Below are 11642 nucleotides of genomic sequence, written 5' to 3' on the forward strand. Positions count from 1 at the left end.
TGATGCACGTACAGAATAAATTGCCTGGGGAAGTATTGGAGGAGGGGACATTTCCAACATTTGAAAGTCATCTGGATGACTTTCATGAATTGGAAATGCTTAATTCTGGCAAATGGAAGGAGATCGGTTTAGAGGCATGTTGAGGCAAAGAAATATTTCATGTTATTTAAAGGCTATGATTCTTGACTGATAGACTCTGTCTATCACTCCTGGTAACCTCAGTGGATTTATTAATTTGAAATTATCACACGCCGAACAAAGTCAGACATCAGAGCGAAAGCTACTTGGGAGATGCAATTTTTTTATTTCAGCTCATAGTTTTATGCGTGGGTTTGCTGCTTAAACGTTTTAACCAGATGCTGCGAATAAAAAACGAGCACCCATACATCGTCAGTTAACATTTGCTGGAGCAATTTAGTGTGACCATCAGAAAGAAAAATATAATGTATTTGTCCAATCGATAGCCTTACAGAAACTCAGAGGCCATGAAGATTACTCCATATCAATCTGTTAAGTATCAGTGACGGTTCGGAAGTCTGCAGTCTGCCTCCTTTCAGGAAATTCTTGTGTTACCACTCGTTGTAATCTTATTCAGGAAATATCTCTCCCGATGATTAAAACAACTTCACACTCAGCTCAATCTCACTGTACATGGACCAGAAATGAAACTTCACCGATGTTCTGCCACTGTCAAGCCATTTCCTCAAACATCAGAAGATTAAATATTGAAACTTCATAAAAGAAGAAACAAAAAACAAGCAGAGCTTTACCTCTCCGCTGAAATATGTCAGATGCGAAACTCTGGGGACACCCGTCCGAATTTTGCGTCTTTGCCGTGTTGACCTGAGCATACAATATCAGTGTCATTTTTTAAACGTCACAAGGCACCAGATTAATGTCCAACAGGTTGAATTGGAAGTACTATATTTCGGATCACTGCTCCTTCGTCAGGTTACTGTGGAGTATAAGATCTGAAGATGTAGCATTTCTAATCAAGTTTAAGAGTGAGTTAACTGAAATGATATATTAAAAATTACCTGGATTATTTGTTAACTCTCTTATCTTTTGCAAAGCCAATCTTGCTTTCATTTCTTTCATATGTAAAATAGTACAAAACGTTTTAAAGTTCTATTCGCAAGTGAACTTTAACAAGATGTGTCATGTCAGCGCAGAGAATGCATTGAAGGTTCGAGGTGACTTGTGTGAGGCTACCTGGGTCCCAATGTACACACTGAATGTAATGTTCAAAAGGGATTCACAGAATCTTACATGGATTCATGCTGTTTTTGAGCAAAGTACAACATAATTCTTCGAGTACAAATTCAACTCACAAATTAAGTTGTGTGTGCGTGAAAATGTGACTCTGTGTGTATGTGTATATGTGTGATTGGGAGTGTTAAGGGGTTTTACGGGCATGAGAGAGTTCGCTGTTGGTGTGCGCATGGGAGTGTATGTGTGATCGAATGAAAGAGGGGAGTGTGTGTGTCTGTGCGAGAGAGAGAGAAAGTGTGTGTGTCTCCGTGTGTACCTGCGTACTTGAGAGAGAGAGAGAGACAGACAGAGAGAGAGAGAGACAGAGAGAGAGAGGCAAAGAGACCGAACTTGGTTACCAGCCTCTCCATATTGAAAAAAATGAGTTGGCGATGCCGTTGTTGGACTGGGTGAAAGTTAACAAAGTTAAAAATCACGCAACATTAGATTACATTCCAACATGTTTAATTGGAAGCACTTGCTTTCGGAGCACTGATCCTTTATCAGGTAGTTGTGGAGTAAATGCTTGCAAAACACAGAATTTACAGCAATATTTTTCAGTGTGATGTAACTGGAATTTATTCTTGAAAAAAGAACCTGGATTTTTTAAAAGCCTCTTGTCTGTAAGAATGACCATGTTGCTTTCAGTTCTTCCATCGTTAAATTGCAAAACTTTTTGAAAAGTCAGATTCTCAAGTGAACTGTGACAATTGGTGTCATGATGCGGCTGGCACTGCTGCCTCAGAGCACCAGGGATCCAGGTTCGATTCTGACCTCGGGCAGCTGTCTCTGTGGTGTTTGCGCATTCGTCACGTGTCTGCGTAGGTTTCCTCCGGTAGCGCCGGTTTCCTCCCACAATCCAAAGATGTGCAGGTCAAGTAAATCGGTCTTGCTAAAGTGCCATAGTGTTAGGTGCATTAGTCAAATAGAAATAAGTCTGGGTGGATTACTCTTCGGAGGGTCGGTGTGGACTTGTTGCTAACATCATGTATTAAATGTATGAGCTTCCTTGTGTGAGGCTATCTGTGCCACATTGGTCAGACCGATTATGGAATAAAAATGGGCATTTACCGAATGTTACATGGATTCATGAAGTGTGCGAGCCAACTAAAATGCAATTCTGAAAATATAGACAAATGCTAGATATTTATATTTATATGTGTGTGTGTGTGTTGGAGTAGTGTCTTATGTGTGTAAGTGAGACAGATTGTATGTTTGTGTATGAATGTCAGTCTAAAGGGGTATAACTGTGTGAGAGGGTGCGTGTTTGAGTGTGGGAGTGTATGTGTATGTAATGCTCAATGATATTCACCTCCAAAAGAATGTCATCGCACTTTAATGCAAGCTCTCCACCAATCCACCAATCCACACAACCATCCTAGCCGCTTCCTTTGCCACCGCAGGAATTGCAAAACCTGGGCCCACACATCCCACCAATCAGGGTCCAAAGCCACAAAACAACCTTCCACATCCATCAGACTTTTCCCTCCATTTCCATACATGTCAGTTACTGTATTCATTGCTCCCAATACAGTCTCCTCTACGTTTACAAGACAGGATGCTGACTCGAAGAGCGCTTCAGTGAACACCTGCAGGACACCTGCACCGACCGCCTCATTTCCAAACAACTTCAATTACCCTCCCACTCCATCGAGGAAATGCCAGTCCTGGGCCTCCTCCATCGCCACTCCCTTCCCACCCGACTGTGCAGAAATCACGCCTCATCTTCAGCCACGGGAACCACCAGCCCAATGGCATCAATGTGGATTTCACCAGTTTTCCCATGTCCCCTCCCCCCACCTAATCCCAGTTCCAAACGTTCATCTCAGCACGGCGCTCATGGCTTATCATACCTGTCCATCCTGCTTCCCACTTATCCGCCCACTCTTCCCTCTGACCTATCACCACTCCCCCACTTCCATCCACCTTTTTCACTCTCAGCTGCCTTTCCCCACGCCCCACGCACCTGCCACTTAATCTCTCCAACACCGAGGCTCAAACCCTCAACTCGAATGAAGGGCTTTTTCTGAAATTTCGATTTTCCTGCTCCTCGGAAGATGCCTGAACTGCTGTCCTTTTCGAGAAACACACTCCTGACTAATCTCCAGGATCTGCACTTCTCCCTTTCTCCTGTGTAATTGACGCTGTGTTTTGAGTGTCAGCTTCATTCTATTTGTGTATTGGACCCTCTGTCCGCCCACAAATCTCAGGTATGAGATCTGATCTTGTTCTTGATTGCAGATACTGCTGTTCATGCACTGTTTTAATTCTGACATTTTCAATCTGTGATTGTTTTCTCGATTCTGTACCTTCATTCTCAGGGTGATGACCGGTCAACTGTGCATGAGCAGAAATTAGGTGCACTTTCCCTCGCACCAAAGAATCACCACATTACTTTTGATTCCTACAAGACTTCACTATCCAAGAAAGAGAAAAGAACACCTTTAGTAACTTAAGATCAGTTGAGTTGAAGAATCCCCATCTTTAACTGCTGCGGTCAGATCGACTCGACCATCCTTCTCCTGAGGAGTGCTGTGAGTTCATAAAATAATCATGCACACATGCATGAGTTTCAAGAAACAGATCAAACATTGGTGTACGTTTTCCAAACTATTTATTCACTTGTGTCCGAATTATGGACAGTTCTTAATCATCCCAATCAAAGTGTGCAGACTCTTCCTGATGATCCTCGCTGCATTCCTGCCCATTCCCTTTGAGAATAAATTCTCTCCTGACTGGTTAAAGATAGTTCCCTACGGGAGAAAATGTCACTGTATCGATGATGTCAAAATGCAGCCCGATTCTCCCGGACACATAAATCATTACATGTCCGGCTGTTCCTCAAAGAGTAACATGTATTTAGGACCCACTCCAGTGCAGCTTCACAGTGAATTCACACGTTGTTTATTTCACATATAACACATCATATCAGCACCTTTCCTGAAAGCGAAACCTCGTGGTATATACGAAATTCCAGGTGCAGTTATTGAACTGAATGTTTGCCACAACGTCTGACTACGTGGGCCTGCTCTGACTGGTCGTGAAGAGATTATCAAATGTAACTTCCGAAAACACAATTTATTGGTGAGCAATCGCACTATCTCCAAAGAAGCATATCAACTTGTTCAAATCATCTCAACTTTTTCGACTTTAACTGTAACCTGGGTGGATACTACATTCGAACGTTCTCCTGAAGTACATCAGAAACGAGTTATGGTGAAGGAAGAAACGGAAATCAATCTTTACATCGTATAGTTTTAATTAAGGATTGAAGCATTTCATATCTGTCCCTCCTGACTCTGTCAGTTCATGTCTCGTTATATATTCTCCACTCACGAATACGTTTACTTATCATTGGATAAAATTAACAGATGTCGTCAGTGTTACTAAAACATTTATCATCTGCACAGCTGCCAAGATGTCTCAGCAGGTCGGATGATTGTTTGAATCGCTTCCAACACGAGGAATGAATGAATGGCTTCTCCCCGATGTGAACCCACAGATGCCTCAGCAGCTTGAACCCCTGAGAGTATCCTTTCCCACACACACAGCATTATTCACAGAGAGTGGTGCAAGTCGAGAATGATTTGGCAGAGGAAGATGTAGAGACTGGTAGAAGTACAAAGTTTATAATGCATCAGGATTGGTAAATGAGTAGGAAGGGTTGAGAGAGTTATATGTCAAATGCTGACAGATGAGATGAGAGTTATTAATGATATATTGTCAGCGTGGACAAGTTGGTCTGAAGCATCTGATTCTGTGCTTTCAATTTCGATGTCTCTCTCTCTCACTCTCTCTCTGTCATATCTCGCTGCGATCTGCCCTCAGTTCAGACAAAGAGCTGGGATTGGGGCTGGGTCAGTGGAAAGTGGATAGCTCCCACTTCGAACCATTTTTACCCAATCATATCCCTGGGAATGGATAAACTGAAGTCTACTCCAATACTGGCAGACTTCGAGTTTGTTCCATGCAATGAAGGTGTGTGTGACGAAGACATGGAGGATGTGAGAGACGGAGAGTGGGAGAATGTGGGTGAAAAACATGGTGAGGCTGTGTGAGACAAAAACAGGAATGATGTATGTGACCAGACAGGCAGCGTATGTGTGACAAAGACAGGCAGAATGCTTGTGTCCTCAAACATGAGAGAGGTTTTTGATAATGTATTTTTGTTGGACTTGCCATTGAATGATTAGATGGACAGTTTGCTTATCCAGCTGCCATTTGATGTTGTTTTGTGGATATATTAGCCTGAAGTATTTTATATAAAATCCCTTAGCACTGTCACTCCGACAGCTCTCTTTCACACAACACGGAACGGGCGACGATGGTACTTACTCAGCACTGACCCTGTGACAGTACCCTCTCGCTCAGTACTGACACTCCAACAGTTCCTGCTCCCTCAACACTAACCCTCTGACAGTGCCCACTCCCTCAGCATTGATCCTGTTACAGTAACCGGTCCTTCAGCAAGAACCATCTGAGAGTATCTGCATCCTCAGTACTGATGCTCAGACAGCGTCAGCTCCAACAACACTGATACTCCAAAAGCGCCGCTCTTTCAGCACAAACCTTTTGTATTGGAAAGGGAAAGCACCGTTCCGTCAGTTCTGGCACTCCGAAAATAGATGCTGTCTTGGCTCTCTCATTGGAGCCTGGTCCTGGTGCACTATTTTACTCTCTTGCACAGTGTTCAGAAGATTTGAAGTAACCAAAGATATCTTCCGTGAATTCCTGCGCCAAATGATAATAATCTCCTGGGAGTTAAGGAAACAGAGGGAGATGAGCTGAAAAACTATTTGTCCCTATCAACTTTGATGAATTCCTGTCTCATCATCAACACAGGTCTAAAACGTGCGGCCAGACTGGCTCTTACTAACAGTCACAGGCGACATTGGATTTGGTAAAAGGTAAAAGGTAATGGACAGGCCAGCGGTTAGATTTGGATGTAGGTGATTGCAAACACAATTCGGTTATGTTTACTTAAGCAATAGAAAGGTATAGTTACAAACTGCAGGGAAAGTCTTATGGCTGACGGAAAGGCAATTATGATGCGATTTGGCAAGACTTAGTATGCACAGGATGTGGAAGGAAACGGATGGTATGACCACAATTGAAATGTGGAACTTACTCAAGGAACTGCTGTTGCACGTACTTGATGAGTATGTACCTGTCAGGCATGAAGGAAGTTGTCGAGCAAAGCAGCCGTGGTTTACGAAAGAAGTTGAAGTTCATGTCAAGAGAAAGAAGGAGGCTTATGTTCGGGTTTGACGTGAAGGCTCAGTTCGAGCGATTGAGAGTTACAAGTTAGTTAGGAAAGACCTGAACAGAGAGTCCAGCAGAGCCAGGGGAGGACATGAGAAGTCGCTTGCAGATTGAATCCTAGAAAACCCTATCGCTTTCTACGCGTATATGGGGAATAAAACAATGACGAGAGTAAGATTAGGACCAATCAAAGATAGTAATGAGGAATTGTGTGTGGAGTCAGAGGAGATAGGAAGGCACCAAATGAATAACTTTCGTTAGTATTCATATTGAATTAGATCAACGTTGTCAAGGAGAATCTAAGATACAGGCTACTAGACTAGATGGGACTGAGGTTTACAAGGAGGACTTGTTAACAATTCTGGAAGGTGTAAAAATAAGTCAGTCCCCTGAGTCGGATGGGATCTATCCAAGGATTTCCTGGGAAGCCAGGGAGGAGATTGCAGAGCCTTTGCCTTTGATCTTTATTTCGTTATTGTCGACAACAATATCACTCGAAGATTGGAGGATAGCAGAAGTTGTTCCCTTGTTCAGGAAGGGTAATACAGATGACCCAAGTAATCATAGATCAATGACTCTTACTTCTGTTGTAAAAAACAAATTATGTAAAGGATTATGAGAGATAGGATTGACAATCATTCAGCAACAACAATTTGATTTCAGATGGTCAACATGTTTTCGTGAGTTTTTTGGGATGGTGACCAAACATGTGGATCAGGGTAGGGCACTTGACGTGGAGTACATGGACGTCTGTAAAACCTTTGATAAGATTCCACATGTTAGGTTGTTGGAGAAAATGCGGAGACATGGTATTGACAATGATTTCGCAGTTTGGATTAGAAACTGGCTTTCTGTTAGAAGGCAGCAAGTGGTGGCTATTGGAAAATATTCAGACTGGATCCGGTTACGAGTGGTGTGGCACAAAGATCGATTTTGGGGCCACTGTTGTTTGCCGTTTTCATAAATGACTAAAACGCAGGCATAGGTGGATGGGTTAGTAAGCTGGTAGATAACACTAAAGTTGGTGGAGTAGTGGACAGTGTCGAAAAATGTTGCAGTTTGCTGGGGAGGTCGGATAAACTGCAGAATTAGTCTTAGAGGACGCAAATAGAGTTCATTGCATCTACATTTGAGGTGATTCACTTTGGCAACATCAGTAGGAAGGCAGAAAACTGAGTTAATTGAAAGATTCTTGGTAATGTGGATGTGCAGCGGGATGTTGGAGTCCATGTGCATAGATTCCTAAAAGTTTCCAGCCAGTTGATAGTGCTGTTAAGAAGGCATACGTTGTGTTAGGTTTCATTGGGAGAGGATTGAGTTCCTGAGCCATAATGCAAAGCTGCAAATATAGAAAACACTTGTGTGGCTCCACTTGGAATATTTTGTACTGCCTGGTCGCCCCATTCCAGGAAGGATGTGGAAGCATTGGAAAAGTTGCAGTCGAGATTAAACAGGATATTTCCTGTTCCGGAGGGAAAGTCTTATGAGGAACATCTGAGAGACTTGGGTCTGTTCTCATTGGAAAGAAGAAGGCTAAGAGCGGATTTGATACAGAGTTACAAGATGATAAGAGGATTCGATAGGGTAAACAGTGGAAGTCTTTTTCTTAGGATGATGATGTCAGCTTGTATGGGTGGCCATAAATACAAATTGAGGGGTTATAGATTTTAGCCAGACGTCACAGGCAGGTTCTATGCTCAGAGAGTGGTAAGGGCGTGGAATGCCCTGGCTGTCGATGTCGATAGCTCAGCCACATTAGGGAGATGTAAACAATTCTTGCATAACCACATGGATGATGATGGGATAGTATGGGGGGATGAGCTGAGAAATACTCACAGGTCGACGCAACATCGAAAGCCAAAGGGTCTGTGTTGCTTTGTATTGTTCTATGTTCTGAAGCCAAATCTCCACTTCGGTAACCTCCAACCCCATGGCATCAATGGGGTTACACCAGTTTCCACATTTCCCCTCCCCCACCTTACCCCACTTCACAACTTCCAGCTCAGCACCGTCCTTATGAGCTGTCCCATTTGTCCCATTTCCTTCCCACCCATGTACATCACCCTCCCCTCCAAACTATCAATATTGCACCCTCCCCCGTGAACCTATTGCTATCTCAGCTACCTTCAGCCCAGCCCCATCATCTCACATTTATCTCTCCACACTCGAGGCTTCCAACCAAATTCCTGATGAAAGGCTTTTGCATGAATCGTGGTTTTCCTGCTCCTCAGATGCTGCCTGACATGCTGTGCTTTTCCAGCACCACATTCTTGACTCTAATCTCTAGCATCTGCACTCCTCACTTTCCCCTATTAATCATGGGTGTCCTTAACTTCCTCTCTCCCTTTCCTGACTCCATTTTCAATAAAGTTTAGAGACCTGTAAACAATACATCAGCTATGTCCCAAGAACATCACGAGACATATCTTGGTTTTCGATTAATTTGCAGGCTCCTTCATTTCAGTCATTCCCTGGGATATCATCTCTTTCATTGTGAGCATTACGCAAGGACATTATTTTTAGCAGAAAAAAATCAATCTGTCACTAACCATTGTTTGTTTCATGCACAAGGGCACCCAGACTCCTCCGAAACGCACTTTTCTGGAGTTTCTCTTGATTTTAATTGCAGTCAGTCTTCTGAATCTTCCTACCAAATGCATGACCTCAAACGCCCGACATTAAATTGCACCTTCAAGGATTTTGCCACCCACTGAACCTGTGTCTACCATTTCCAGATTCCGCTGTCCTCATCACAACATGCTCTCCCACCTATTGTGTATCGGCAGTAAAACTGGACACATTTCACTCAGCCAATTCGTACAAGTCATGAATTCAGATATAAATCATTGAAGTCCTATGACTGACCTTTCCAGCACTTGAGTAATTCCATCTTTGCAACTTAAAATATACCCAATAATCCAGATTTTGTGTCTTCCATTAAGTAAACAACGGACAAGCCTGGCCTTTTTTTATACCTAACACCGTGAACTCCTACCTTGTGTAATGGCTTTTGATGTGGTTCCTTATGGAATGCCGAACAAAAATTGATCAACTCGGCATGTAATATTATCAAAGAACTCTGACAAAGTTGTCAAGTGTGTTTATCCTTTCTACTAATGATGTTGACTCAGTTTGTCTCCAATCCACTTTTCTCAATGTCCTGCTATTTCTTTCTTCACAATGGTCTTTCGCAGTTCTCAAGTGACAGACAAGACATTGGAACAGATGGAAGCTATTCAGACCATCAGGTCGTCTCCACCTTTTCATGAGATCATGTCTGACTTGGTTAAATCTCAACTGCAAAGTTCCGCCTTATCCCCGTTTCCCTGTATTCCCCAAGTGACTAATTGGCTCGCCATCTCAGCCTTGGTCATACCCAGCCTTGACAGCTCTCTCTTGGGAAGAATTGAGCAGATTTGCTATCCTCTGAAAGAGAGAAAATTCTTCTCATCTGTGTGTCAAATGATTAACAGTTCACCTGAGATTAGGGTCGAGATATTCTACACAAATGTCGTTTTTCAGTAAATATTTTCAGTCCCAGTCCTCTGGAAACTGACGCTAATCGGTAGCAACATTTCCTCCAGAACACGAACCCGCCCATCTGCAATGCGCCCTCCCCCATCATTATCTACAGACCACGGTTACAGAATCACGAGAAAACTCGGGAACACACAAGTTACGAAAAAGGCTCGAAGCGAGCCAGACTGCTGTTGTAGAAAAGTTGGTTGCTGTGACATGGATGTGTTTGCAGAGGGTGCAGAACTGTTGCCATGTCATTACAGTAAATGTCCAAGGATTTATTTTCGAAAAATAAAACTGATTGAGCATAACAATCGCTTCGGGAAGGGCAGGCTGAATTATGAGTTCGTGAAAAGCCTATTTCATGGATCGTGCAATGAGTCAGCTCACCCGTCTTTAAGAGGTAGTTGGTCAACACATTCATCCATTAACCGAACAGTTGGTGGTTTGGGAGCACCCAGGGTCGGATCTCTCATGGCTCATACTTAATTTGTTTTCTTTCCTGCACAGCTCCGGGTTTTTAGTGTGGTCAGGAAAATGTTCCCCAAACAGGAATCCAATCCGGAACCAGAATGGAATTTCTGTATTGTTTTAATGGCTAACGCAAAGGAACTTGGATTTTCAGAATCTGACACAAAAATAGAAAACGCTGGGTACAGACTGGGGTTTGCCAGTACTACTGGGAGAAAGCAGAGTTCGAATAACTGCTGAAGAAGTTCTGAAACGTTGAATCGCCCTTTCCCAGCCCAGATCCTGCTCGACCTGCTGAGTATTCGCCTGCAATTTCCGCCTTCTTTTAAGCTGAATATCGATTCCACCTCTCTGCGTGGAACACCCAGACACACTTTGTCCCGAGATTTCATCGATTTGAAAGCTGTGGTTTTTGAATTCAAATAAACCAGACAATGATTCATCACTGCTGAGCTCACCAGAGACAAAGACCAGGAAATGATTAATTCAACAGTAAGCCCACCCCCTTATGTAGTTGTGGCCGAGTGGTTCAGGCGATGGACTCGAAATTCATTGGGGTCTTCCCACGCAGGTTCGAATCCTGTCAACTACGGTAAGAGGGCGGAGTTTGCTTTCGACTTCCTTTTTTTGGGATTCAGATCACGGCGGATAGAATCACATCATTCAGGTCATGAATGGTGCAAATCTCCAGTGCACTCAAAGAACTGAACAGATGTACACTTGCATTGCCAAATTTGTTTAGACTCGTTACGACACAGGGTAAACCCTCCTGATTCATATAAAACACAGAAACGATTTATGCCGTACAGTAATCTGCAAACGTTTGATTGGCCAAGAACTGCACAAAGTAAAAATTAAGAACTTTATTTCTAAAGTAAAAGAGTAATAAATTAACAAACCACGATTGACAATGTATTTCTATTGCCCATTGTGACGTTCCCTTCGATAATACTATTCAGATAAAACTCCCAATTAAAGTTAACAAAACAGCTCTTCTTTTCTCAAAGCCAGGCAGCTGTCGGTTCTTTTCTTCGGATCTTCCTGTATCTTCTTTTTCCTTGTTAGGAAATTCAGTGTCACACGTAACCGATCGAAAAGGTATTTTTCAGAGATATATTTTTTCAAGAAGATTGTTACAT

At 42.9% G+C, this 11642-nt stretch overlaps 1 non-coding gene across 1 annotated transcript; it reads left to right on the top strand.

Annotated features, from left to right (window-relative positions):
• Positions 1 to 11013: 11013 nt before the first annotated feature.
• Positions 11014 to 11095, top strand: trnas-cga (transfer RNA serine (anticodon CGA)). The gene has a single exon. It is a non-coding gene; the product is annotated as a tRNA-Ser (tRNA).
• Positions 11096 to 11642: the final 547 nt, after the last annotated feature.

The sequence above is a fragment of the Chiloscyllium punctatum genome, chromosome 35, assembly GCF_047496795.1.
Source record: "Chiloscyllium punctatum isolate Juve2018m chromosome 35, sChiPun1.3, whole genome shotgun sequence".
In the NCBI taxonomy this organism is placed as follows: Eukaryota; Metazoa; Chordata; class Chondrichthyes; order Orectolobiformes; family Hemiscylliidae; genus Chiloscyllium; species Chiloscyllium punctatum.